Genomic DNA, 12,918 nt, shown 5'->3' on the forward strand with positions numbered 1-12,918 from the left:
AAAGATTGTGCGATCATGAAGGCGTTTAAAAATTCCAATATCTTTCATGGTGGTCATGGATCTGGCGGTGGTTCAGGGGCCGGCGGCTTTCATGGCCCGGGAGGCAGTTCAAATTCCGGTTTTCAGGGACAGCCGGGTGGAAATAATCAGCAGCAATCTGGTCAGGGAGGACAGCAGCAGCAGCAGCAGTCGGGTTACCAGAGCCAATCGAAACAGTTGAGCGGTGGGCAGTACCATGTGTTTACCACCAGCTTATGCAAATGTGACCAGAAGGTTCATAAGAGGGCTGTAAATTCGGTTGAGCCGGCAGTTCCTCGTTATTTGAGATGGTCAGAGCAACCCATTATTTGGAGCAGAGAGGATCACCCTCCACGCGTCGATAATCCGGGTCAGTTAGCCTTGGTGGTAGCACCCCAGGTTGGTGGATATAAATTCACTAAGGTACTCATGGACGGAGGTAGCAGCATCAATATACTCTATTACGAGACCTTCCAGCGTATGGGGTTGACTGAGAAGAATCTGAGGACATCCAACACTGTTTTCCACGGGGTGGTTCCAGGCAATTCGGCTTACCCAGTTGGTAAGATTGAATTAGAGGTGGCCTTTGGGGATGAGTATGATTCCAGGGCTGAGAAGTTGACGTTTGAGGTGGTGAAGATCAGGAGTCCATATCACGCTCTATTGGGCGACCGGCTTATGCCAAGTTCATGGCACGGCCGTGTTACGTTTACTTACAGCTTAAGATGCTGGGTTACAAGGGCACCATCACCGTGCATGGGAGTCGAAAGGTTGCTTTGGAATGTGAAGAAGGCGACGCGGCTTACGCTGAGACGGCATGTGCCGCGGAGGAGCTCAAATTCTATCAAGACAATGTTGACCCGGCGGATATGACCTCCCTCAAGAAACCAACTACTGAGCATGACCCGGCGTTGAAGTTTAAATCGGCCACTGATACAAAATTGGTTGGCTTCACCCCGGGAGACGCCTCTAAGTAGTTCAGTATCAGTGCCAATTTGGATCCTAAATAGGAAAGCGCGTTCATCGGGTTCATCCGTGAGAACCGGGACATCTTTGCATGGAAGCCTTCTGACATGCCGGGTGTACCGAGGGAACTCGCTGAGCACACTCTCAATATTGATCCGAAGTATAAGCCGGTCAGGCAGTTTCTCCGACGATTCAACAAAGAGAGATGGAAAGCTATTGGGGAAGAGGTGGCCCGGCTCTTAGCAGCCGGGTTTATTGTTGAAGTTTTTCATCCGGAGTGGTTGGCTAACCCGGTGCTTGTGCTCAAGAAGAACGACACTTGGCGGATGTGTGTGGATTATACGGACTTAAACAAGGCTTGTCCGGCTGATCCCTTTGCTCTCCCCAGTATTGATCAAATCATTGATGCTACGGCGGGTTGTGAACATTTGAGCTTTTTGGATGCTTACTCTGGTTATCATCAGATCAAGATGGCAGTTAAGGACCAGGAGAAGACAGCTTTCATCACTCCGTTTGGGGCTTTCTGTTATGTATCTATGCCGTTTGGGCTCAAGAGTGCCCAGGCGACTTATCAGCGATGTGTGCAGAACTGTTTGCACGATCAAATTGGGCGTAATGTTCATGCTTATGTGGATGACATCGTGGTGAAATACAGAGAAAAGGAAACCTTAATATCCGACTTGAGAGAGACCTTTGACAATCTCCGGGTTTACAAGATGATGCTTAACCCGGCCAAGTGTGTGTTTGGTGTACCTGCGGGCAAGCTCTTGGGTTTTTTGGTGTCAAACAAAGGCATTGAAGCTAATCCGGAGAAGATCACGGCGATTACCTCTCTGGCTAAGCCGGTGTGTATCAATGATGTTCAGCGCCTGGCAGGACGTGTTGCTGCTTTAAGCTGGTTCATAAGCCGGTTAGGGGAGAAGGCCTTACTGCTATATCAGATGATGAAGAAGACAAACACTTTCGTCTGGAGCGATGCTGCTAACACTGCCTTTGAAGATTTAAAGAGACAGTTGTCTGAGCCACCGGTTCTTGCGGCTCCCATTGATAGAGAGCCACTATTGTTATATGTGGCTGCTAACTCACGGGCCGTCAGTGTTGCCATCGTGGTAGAGCGTAGGGAGGCAGGCAAGGAGCATCCGGTTCAACGGCCAGTTTACTACATCAGCGAGGTGCTCATTGAGTCTAAACAAAGGTATCCACATTGGCAGAAGCTTGTTTACGTTGTGTCCATGGCAAACCGGAAGCTAAAGCAATACTTTCAAAGTCATCCTATAACGGTGGTAAGTTCAGCTCCTTTGGGAGACATCATTCAGAACAGGGAAGCCACAGGACGAATCGCCAAGTGGGCAACTGAGCTTGGGCCTTATGATCTGAAGTATATACCCCGTACTGCCATCAAGTCTCAGGCCTTGGTGGATTTTATCAATGATTGGACAGAGTTGCAGGCACCCAAGGATAAGCCGGACAATACATATTGGACTATTCACTTTGATGGGTCCAGGCAGTTAGAAGGATCAGGGGCTGGAGTTGTCTTAACTTCCCCTCGAGGTGACAAATTTCGTTATGTGCTCCGGCTCATGTTTCCCTGTACTAACAATGCAGCTGAATACGAGGCCTTGCTCCATGGTCTCCGGATGGCTAAGGAGATGAATTTAAGCCGGGTAAGGTGCTTGGGCGACTCAGACCTCGTGGCTCAACAGGTCTCAGGCACGTGGGATTCTAAGGATCCCCTTATGGCGGCTTATCGTCGAGAAGTGGATGTTGTAGCTGGGTATTTCAAAGGGTATCAGGTGGAGCACATTGATAGAAGGAAGAATGAGGCGGCTGATGCGTTAAGCCGGTTGGGCTCTCAGCGTAAGCCGGTGCCGCCTAACACCTTTCTTGACGTTTTGCATAATCCTTCTGTCAAAGTACCTACAGAGGAAGAGCTTGCGGTGCCAGACCCGGAGGCACAGTTGGTGGCCGCACTTCACGTCATCCTGGATTGGACATTACCATACTTGGCTTATATGACCCGGGGAGAGCTGCCTGAGGATGAGACCTTGGCAAGACAAATTGTCAAGCGGTCCAAGTCCATGACAATTGTTAATGGCGAGTTACATCACCTCAGTGTCACAGGGGCGTTCCAGCGTTGTGTGTCACCTGCAGAGGGTCAAGAGATACTTCGAGAGATCCATGAAGGAGATTGTGGTCATCATGCCGGCTAAAAATCTCTGGTCGCCAAGGCTTTCCGTCATGGTTTTTATTAGCCGAGGGCTCATGCTGATGCAGAAGATCTTGTTAGCAAATGTGACGGATGTCAAAAATTCTCACGACGACACTACTAGGGAAAACCTTATACACAGAACTTTAGCAGTAGTGTGGGTCAAAAAAGCACGTTGGTGCTAATTAGCAGTAGCGCGCTTGAGGAAACCGCGCTGCAGATAAAGATCTAGCAGTAGCGCGTCTTGCTGTACACACGTTACTACTAAAATTCCCACGGCTTAGCCCATAGGCTACACATAGTAGTAGCGATCTATGACGAACTGCGCTACCGCTATGTTGTTTGTAGCAGCGCATTTTAATATAAACTCGCTGCTGCTAAAGGTTATAAAATTAAATGGAAAGAAAATGGAAAGGTAATTGAAAATGAAAGAAATAGAATAAGGTGAAAGGAAACAAATAAAATGTGAAGAAAACTAAATGAAAAAGGGAAAAAAAGAGAAAGGAGTAGCAGTAGCGTGTATCAGAGAACGCGCTGTAGCTAAGATAGCAGTAGCGTGTATCAGAGAACGCGCTGTAGCTAAGATAGCAGCAGCGCTTTTCCTGGAACGCGCTACTGCTACTTCTGACTTAACCACGGGGTTCGTCCTTCCCCATGCTACTTCCCCCAAATCCAACTCTCTCCACTCTCGCCGCCGCCGTCGCCCGTCGGCCGCCGTGCTCTCTCCGCACCCTCTACGCCGCCCCGACCCCAGATTCAACGCCGCCCCCGCCCCCGACCTCAACGCCGCCCCGGACGCCGCCCCGACCCCAGATTCAACGCCGCCCCCGCCCCCGACCTCAACGCCGCCCCGGACGCCGCCCCGACCCCGACCTCGACGCCGGCCGCCATCCGCCGCGCGCCCGAGCCCCGACCCCGACCTCGACGCCGCCCTGCCACTCCCTCGTCACAGGCACCCGAGGTGAGCACGCCCGCTCCTCCCTCTCCCCTACCTCTGCCTAGGGTTTCTTTATATTTTAGTTGCATATTAAGTTTATTTTTATTTATAGTAAGTTTATTTTAGTTGCATATTAAGAACTAGGTACTAATTAGGTACTAGAATATTTTTATTTATAGTAAGTTTATTTTTAGTAAGAACTAGTTGAATTAATAGAACTAGTTAGTAAGAACTTGTTTCTGTTTTTTAGTTAAAGCAATTTTTCCCGCCTCGACGTGGACGATGCCTATCCCGCATCCTCGTCGTCGAGTCGGCGGAGGACGACACCTGCTTGACCAGATCGGCCATGTCCGGGACTGGGCTCCGTCGGGGTGGTACTGGGAGGCGCTACCTACCGGGGGGCGCAGGTTGATGAGGAGCCAGCCTGTCGTTGACCCGAACCTTATTTGGTGGCGGTCGCGTGGGCCAGTGACGATCCAGAGGCTCGAGGACTCCGCAGAGGTGGTGCGTCACCGTGTCAGTGAGGAGGACGCGCACGTCCGTCGCTACTTGTTTGCGTTGGAGCACAGGCCGTTCTCCAATACGTGGCAGGTTCTCCGGGGATCTCACTGGAGCTATGATCCCGTGATGGTTCCTTCTCTGTGGGTGTCCACCGCCCGCGCCGATACCCGTCGTGTGCTAGGGTTTTAGTTGTATTAGTGATGTTATATGTATGACACTATTCGTGATGTATTAGTGATAATATTCGACGATGTACGCACGTATGAGATGATTTACTTTTGCTTATTGAATGCATGCTAATTTGAGTCCTATAAGATATTTTGAAATGTATATCTTGTGTTGCTCAATATCCAAGTGGCCCGTCATGTTTGTAGGTTACACCTCCGAGTGGCCTATGTTTTGCCGGATTGTTGATTCATTTCCGTTCCGGCAAATTTCAGACGCTCGATATGTCCTATTTTAGCAAAGGTCATGCCGAATTTTTCTGTGAATTTTGGCATGACTTGTGCCAGAATATGTAGGAAATATCGAGTGCCCCGGATTTGTGTGTTGAGTATCTTGGTAGTTGTCTTCGATCGATTTTCAATTAATGTTTTAACTATGAACATAGGAAATGTCTGACGACGAAAAGGATTTCGGTATTTGCAAATACTGCGAAGACGAGTGCGGCCTGTGCGAAGGAATCTTCCTAGATGATGATAGGCGCTTCAGCATCAAGCTGGACGAGAACTTCAAAGTGGATACAGTAAGTCACAACGACAAATCTTTTTTCGTAATTAAGCATGATATCTGCTTCATTTGCTTCAACTTATATTTTTTTACTATTCTACTAGCGTATCCCCTGCCATGCAAGAGTTTTTGTATTGGATAAGATAGGTTTCAGTCATAGTATGGAGGAAAAGAAAGTTTACTTGAAGACCGAGCATGGTTATATTTTCCATGCAAAATTGTACAATTCAGACGACTACACCTATTTTGGATGCAAAACATGGCGAGCACTATGCAAGACTTATGCATTTGAGCCTGATATGGTTATCACCTTTGATATTCGTCCGGAAGATGATATTGAAGGTAATACCGACATCTGGGTCGATGTGCAGACACCTCCAGTTATACAATTATGTAAGTTTCTCAACCATATTTATGTCTTTGATATTGTTTATTCAAAAATAGTTGACAACTAATTTGTATTGTCAGCTTATTTCGGTGCAAGCAAACATGTCCAGCGCTTGGTAGACAGGACTGTATACTGTCCTGGGGCTGAACTCAACTGCGAGGAGCTCAGTCATTATGTTTCATGGCTTGAGGATCTTGATACTGTCAAGACAAATTTTCTTCCTGCATTTAGAAATGTTAGTACTGAAAATGTGCGACCAATAGTGTTCGTAATGAACTACGGTCACATCTATTTAGGAAGGATGGTAAGATTTTTACTATTTGTCATTAGTGCATATTTTCCATACATTATTTTTGAAACTAAACTTCATTGCTAAGTATGTTAACATATGATGTTCTTCAACAGGGACTCCGATGAATGTTGTGCCTTATGGGATCGAGACTAAAGGTACCATGAGTATTATCAGCTTACGGCCAAGATATCCTACAGATTACTTTAGTGCATTCAAGATTAGCGATGGATGCTTAATAGTGCAAGACTGGACCAAATATGTGATGGGGGAGCGCAGAGAAGTACTAGGGGGCAGCAAACAGATGTGCTACCCACGATTAGGAGACAGGTTCATCTGCATGCTCCAGCTTGATCAAGGAGGAGAGCTATACATGTTTTATGTTATTTTACCTAAGAGAGAGCAGCAGGAGTGATTAGCTAGCTAGAAATGAGTTTGAGGATGATGATGTGCTACACTATATTACTATGATGATAAAATAGCTAGTGTTGGTGGTAATGACTATGATGATTATTATTAGCTAGTGTTAGTGGTGATTAAATAAATACTATTGGTGGTAATGACTATGATGATGATTAAATAGCTTGTGCTAGCGGATTAGATTCAAGTGGAGACAACATGTGGTGCACATCGAAAGTATTACTAGTCCAAACTAGATCAAGTTTGGATTAGTAGTATACTTTTGACATGCACCACATATTGCCTCAACTTGAACCTAATCCACCTTCATTTGACACACTGTTATGGACATAATGATGTAAACCTCATAACTGGTATTGTACCAATATTTGTACGATGGCGCATAAATACACTAAAAAAAAGTACTAGCAGCGATGGACAGAAAACACGCTGCAAGTAGTTACCTTAGCAGTAGCGTGGTACTGAACAAACGTTGCAACTATTTGTCCTAGCAGTAGCGCGGGCGGGCACGCACTACTGCTAAGCAATAGCTGTAGCGCCTTATTAGTAGCGCGCCTACCCGCGCTACTAGTGAGCACAAAACCAGCGCTACCGCTAGGGTTTTCCCTAGTAGTGCGAGCTCATGTGCCGACTCAGGAATTGAGGATGATTCCAATTACTTGGCCGTTTGCAGTCTGGGGGCTTGACATGGTGGGACCTTTCAAAAGGTCTAAGGATAAAAAGACACACCTCCTGGTGGCAGTGGATAAATTTACAAAGTGGATTGAGGCAGAGCCGGTCAGTTAGTGTGATGCGGCCACAGCGGTTCAGTTCATCAAAAAGGTGATCTTTCGTTTTGGTTTTCCACACAACATCATAACTGATAATGGCACTAATCTCTCCAAGGGTGCCATGGAAGAGTTCTGTCAACGGGAACATATCCGGCTTGACGTTTCGGTTGTTGCTCATCCTCAATCCAATGGTCAAGCAGAAAGAGCTAATCAGGAGATCTTAAGGGGTATCAAACCACGGCTCTTGGTCCCCTTACAGCGGACTCTGGGTTGTTGGGTGGAAGAGTTGCCCTCTGTGCTGTGGAGCATCAACACTACGCCTAACAGATCCACGGGTTATACACCTTTTTTCATGGTTTATGGAGCAGAGGCAGTTCTGCCAAGTGATATCCGGCACGATTCGCCCCGTGTGGCGGCTTACGTTGAGGCTGATAATGAAAAGGCTCGACAAGAGGCACTTGACTTGTTGGATGAGGAGTGAGACTTGGCAATAGCCCGCTCGAGGATTTACCAGCAAGACCTTCGTCGTTATCACAGCCGCCGGGTCAGGAGCAGAACATTTCAGGAAGGCGATTTAGTGCTCCGGCTCATCCAGGATCAGTCCGATATGCACAAGCTATCCCCTCCTTGGGAAGGACCCTTTGTGGTCAGCAAGAATCTGAACAACGGGTCATACTACCTCATTGATATTCGAGAGCACAAAGACTCATGTAAATCGGAGGAGGAGACCCGCCGGCCGTGGAATATAGCCCATCTTCGGCCTTACTATACTTAAGCCACCGGCTCTTTAGATGTATATATTTTTTGACAATGTATATATTATATAAAGTAATAAGGCAGGACCTCTGTCCTTTTTCACCCTCAAAAAAGTGTATATGTCTTTTTGACAGGTGGTGGAAACAACCAATAGGGACCGGATCATATCTGAATCCGGCTTTACCTTTGGTCCGGCTTATGATCATATCTGAATCTAGCCATGATCACTTGGGGGCTTCCTGTTCAAACATAGGTTGTATCCGAACCAAAGAGAACATAGCTGTCGATACCCACTTGATCGGCATACTTGCCAAACCTACTTGGGGGCTTCTTGATCATATTTGAATCACAGCTTAACCCCTTTAGGCCTGACGTGGATCGTGTTGGAAATATGCCCTAGAGGCAATAATAAATTGGTTATTATTATTATATTTCCTTGTTCATGATAATCGTTTATTATCCATGCTATAATTGTATTGATAGTAAACTCAGATACATGTGTGGGTACATAGACAACACCATGTCCCTAGTAAGCCTCTAGTTGACTAGCTCGTTGATCAATAAATGGTTACGGTTTCCTGACCATGGACATTGGATGTCGTTGATAACGGGATCACATCATTAGGAGAATGATGTGATGGACAAGACCCAATCCTAAGCCTAGCACAAAAGATCGTGTAGTTCGTATGCTAAAGCTTTTCTAATGTCAAGTATCATTTCCTTAGACCATGAGATTGTGCAACTCCCGGATACCGTAGGAATGCTTTGGGTGTACCAAACGTCACAAACTAACTGGGTGGCTATAAAGGTGCACTACGGGTATCTCCGAAAGTGTCTGTTGGGTTGGCACGAATCGAGACTGGGATTTGTCACTCCGGTTGACGGAGAGGTATCTCTGGGCCCACTCGGTAGGACATCATCATAATGTGCACAATGTGACCAAGGGGTTGATCACGGGATGATGTGTTACGGAACGAGTAAAGAGACTTGCCGGTAACGAGATTGAACAAGGTATCGGCATACCGACGATCGAATCTCGGGCAAGTACAATACCGCTAGACAAAGGGAATTGTATACGGGATTGATTGAGTCCTTGACATCGTGGTTCATCCGATGAGATCATCGTGGAACATGTGGGAGCCAACATGGGTATCCAGATCCCGCTGTTGGTTATTGACCGGAGAACGTCTCGGTCATGTCTGCATGGTTCCCGAACCCGTAGGGTCTACACACTTAAGGTTCGATGACGCTAGGGTTATAGGGAATAGATATACGTGGTTACCGGACGTTGTTCAGAGTCCCGGATGAGATCCCGAACATCACAAGGAGTTCCGGAATGGTCCGGAGGTAAAGATTTATATATGGGAAGTCCTGTTTTGGTCACCGGAAAAGTTTCGGGTGTTATCAGTAATGTACCGGGACCACCGGGAGGGTCCCGGGGGTCCACCAAGTGGGGCCACCGGCCCCAGAGGGCTGCATGGGCCAAGTGTGGGAGGGGACCAGCCCCAGGTGGGCTGGTGCACCCCCCACCAAGGCCCAAGGCGCCTAGGGTTTGGGGAGGGGGCTCCTCCACCTTACTTGGGGGGCAAGTTTCCCCCTCTCCCCCCCTTGGCCGCCCCCCTAGATGGGATCTAGGGCTGGCCGCCGGCCCTAGGGGTGGAAACCTAGGTGGGGGCACAACCCCTCCTCTCCCCCTATATATACTTGAGGTATGGGGGCTGCCCAACAAATGATTTGATCTTCTCCCTGGCGCAGCCCTACCTCTCTTTCTCCTCCTCTCCCGCGGTGCTTGGCGAAGCCCTGCAGGATTGCCACGCTCCTCCACCACCACCACGCCGTTGTGCTGCTGCTGGACGGAGTCTTCCCCAACCTCTCCCTCTCTCCTTGCTGGATCAAGGCATGGGAGACGTCACCGGGCTGTACGTGTGTTGAACGCGGAGGTGCCGTCCGTTCGGCACTAGGATCTCCGGTGATTTGGATCACGACGAGTACGGCTCCTTCAACCCCGTTCACTTGAATGCTTCCGCTTAGAGATCTACAAGGGTACGTAGATGCACTCTCCTTCCCCTTGTTGCTAGTTTCTCCATAGGTAGATCTTGGTGACTCATAGGAAAATTTTGAATTTCTGCTACGTTCCCCAACAGTGGCATCATGAGCTAGGTCTATTGCGTAGATTCTTTGCACGAGTAGAACACAAAGTAGTTGTGGGCGTTGATTTTGTTCAATATGCTTACCGTTACTAGTCTAATCTTGTTTCGACGGTATTGTGGGATGAAGCGGCCCGGACTAACCTTACACGTACTCTTACGTGAGACAGGTTCCACCGACTGACATGCACTTGTTGCATAAGGTGGCTAGCGGGTGCCAGTCTCTCCCACTTTAGTCGGATTGGATTCGATGAAAAGGGTCCTTATGAAGGGTAAATAGCAATTGCATATCACGTTGTGGTTTTGCGTAGGTAAGAAACGTTCTTGCTAGAAACCCATAGCAGCCACGTAAAACATGCAAACAACAATTAGAGGACGTCTAACTTGTTTTTGCAGGGTATGCTATGTGATGTGATATGGCCAAAAAGGAATGTGATGAATGATATGTGATGTATGAGATTGATCATGTTCTTGTAATAGGAATCACGACTTGCATGTCGATGAGTATGACAACCGGCAGGAGCCATAGGAGTTGTCTTTATTTATTGTATGACCTGCGTGTCACTGAACAACGCCATGTAATTACTTTACTTTATTGCTAACCGGTAGCCATAGTAGTAGAAGTAATAGTTGGCGAGACAACTTCATGAAGACACGATGATGGAGATCATGATGATGGAGATCATGGTGTCATGCCGGTGACGATGATGATCGTGGAGCCCCGAAGATGGAGATCAAAAGGAGCAAAATGATATTGGCCATATCATGTCACTTTTGATTGCATGTGATGTTTATCATGTTTATGCATCTTATTTGCTTAGAACGACGATAGTAAATAAGATCATCCCTCATTAAAATTTCAAGAAAGTGTTCCCCCTAACTGTGCACTATTGCGAAAGTTCATCGTTTCGAAGCACCACGTGATGATCGGGTGTGATAGATTCTAACATTCACATACAACGGGTGTAAGCCAGATTTACACACGCGAAACACTTAGGTTAACTTGACGAGCCTAGCATGTATAGACATGGCCTCGGAACACAAGAGACCGAAAGGTCGAGCATGAGTCGTATAGTAGATACGATCAACATGAAGATGTTCACCGATGATGACTAGTCCGTCTCACGTGATGATCGGACACGGCCTAGTTGACTCGGATCATGTAATCACTTAGATGACTAGAGGGATGTGTATCTGAGTGGGAGTTCATTAGATGAACTTAATTATCCTGAACATAGTCAAAAGCCCTTTGCAAATTATGTCATAGCTCGCGCTTTAGTTCTACTGTTTTAGATATGTTCCTAGAGAAAATATAGTTGAAAGTTGACATTAGCAATTATGCGGAGAGTAGATGGCTTATGTCCTTAATGCACCGCTCAGTGTGCTGAACCTCAAACGTGGTCTGTGGATGCTGCGAATATCTGACATACACGTTTTGATGACTACATGATAGTTCGGTAATGTTAAATGGTTTAGAATTGAGGCACCGAAGACATTTTTGAAATGTCGCAGAACATATGAGATGTTTCAAGAGCTGAAATTGGGATTTCAGGCTCGTGCCCACGTCAAGAGGTATGAGACCTCCGACGAGTTTTCTAGCCTACAAACTAAGGGAGAAGATTTCAATTGTTGAGCTTGTACTCAGATTGTCTGGGTACAACAATCACTTGAATCGAGTGGGAGTTAATCTTCCAGATGAGATAGTGATGTTTCTCCAAAGACATTGCCACAAACCTACTAGAGCTTCGTGATGAACTATAACATATCAGGGATAGATATGATGATCCTTGAGCTATTCGCAATGTTCGACACCGCGAATGTAGAAATCAAGGAGCATCAATTGTTGATGGTTAGTGAAACCACTAGTTTCAAGAAGGGCAAGGGCAAGAAGGGGTACTTCATGAAACGGCAAATCAGTTGCTGCTCTAGTGAAGAAACCCAAGGTTGAACCCAAACCCGAGACTAAGTGCTTCTGTAATGAGAGGACCGGACGCTGAAGCAGAACCACCCTAGATACTTGGTAGATAAGAAGGCAGGCAAGGTCGATAGAAGTATATTGGATATACATTATGTTAATGTGTACTTTACTAGTACTCCTAGTAGCACCAGGGTATTAGATACCGGTTCGGTTGCTAAGTGTTAGTAACTCGAAATAAAAGCTATGGAATAAACGGAGACTAGCTAAAGGTGAGCTGACGATATGTGTTGGAAGTGTTTCCAAGGATGATGTGATCAAGCATCGCACGCTCCCTCTACCATCGAGATTGGTGTTAAACCTAAATAATTGTTATTTGGTGTTTGCGTTGAGCATAGACATGATTGGATTATGTCTATTGCAATACGGTTATTCATTTAAGGAGAATAATGGTTACTCTGTTTATTTGAATAAAACCTTCAATGGTCTTGCACCTAAAATAATGGTTTATTGAATCTCGATCGTAGTGATACACATTTTCATGCCAAAAGATATAATATAGTAATGATAGTACCACCTACTTGTGGCACTGCCATGTAAGTCATATTGGTATAAAACGCATGAAGAAGCTCCATGTTGATGGATCTTTGGACTCACTCGTTTTTGAAAAGTTTGAGACATGCGAACCATGTCTATTGGTGTATATGCATGAAGAAACTCCATGCAAATGGATCATTTGGACTCACTTGATTTTGAATCACTTGAGATATGCAAATCATACCACATGGGCAAGATGACTGAAAAGCCTCATTTTCAGTAAGATGGAACAAGATAGCAACTTGTTGGAAGTAAAACATTTTGATGTGTGCAGTCCAA

The sequence above is a fragment of the Triticum aestivum genome, chromosome 7B (assembly GCF_018294505.1).
Source record: "Triticum aestivum cultivar Chinese Spring chromosome 7B, IWGSC CS RefSeq v2.1, whole genome shotgun sequence".
Classification (NCBI taxonomy): domain Eukaryota; kingdom Viridiplantae; phylum Streptophyta; class Magnoliopsida; order Poales; family Poaceae; genus Triticum; species Triticum aestivum.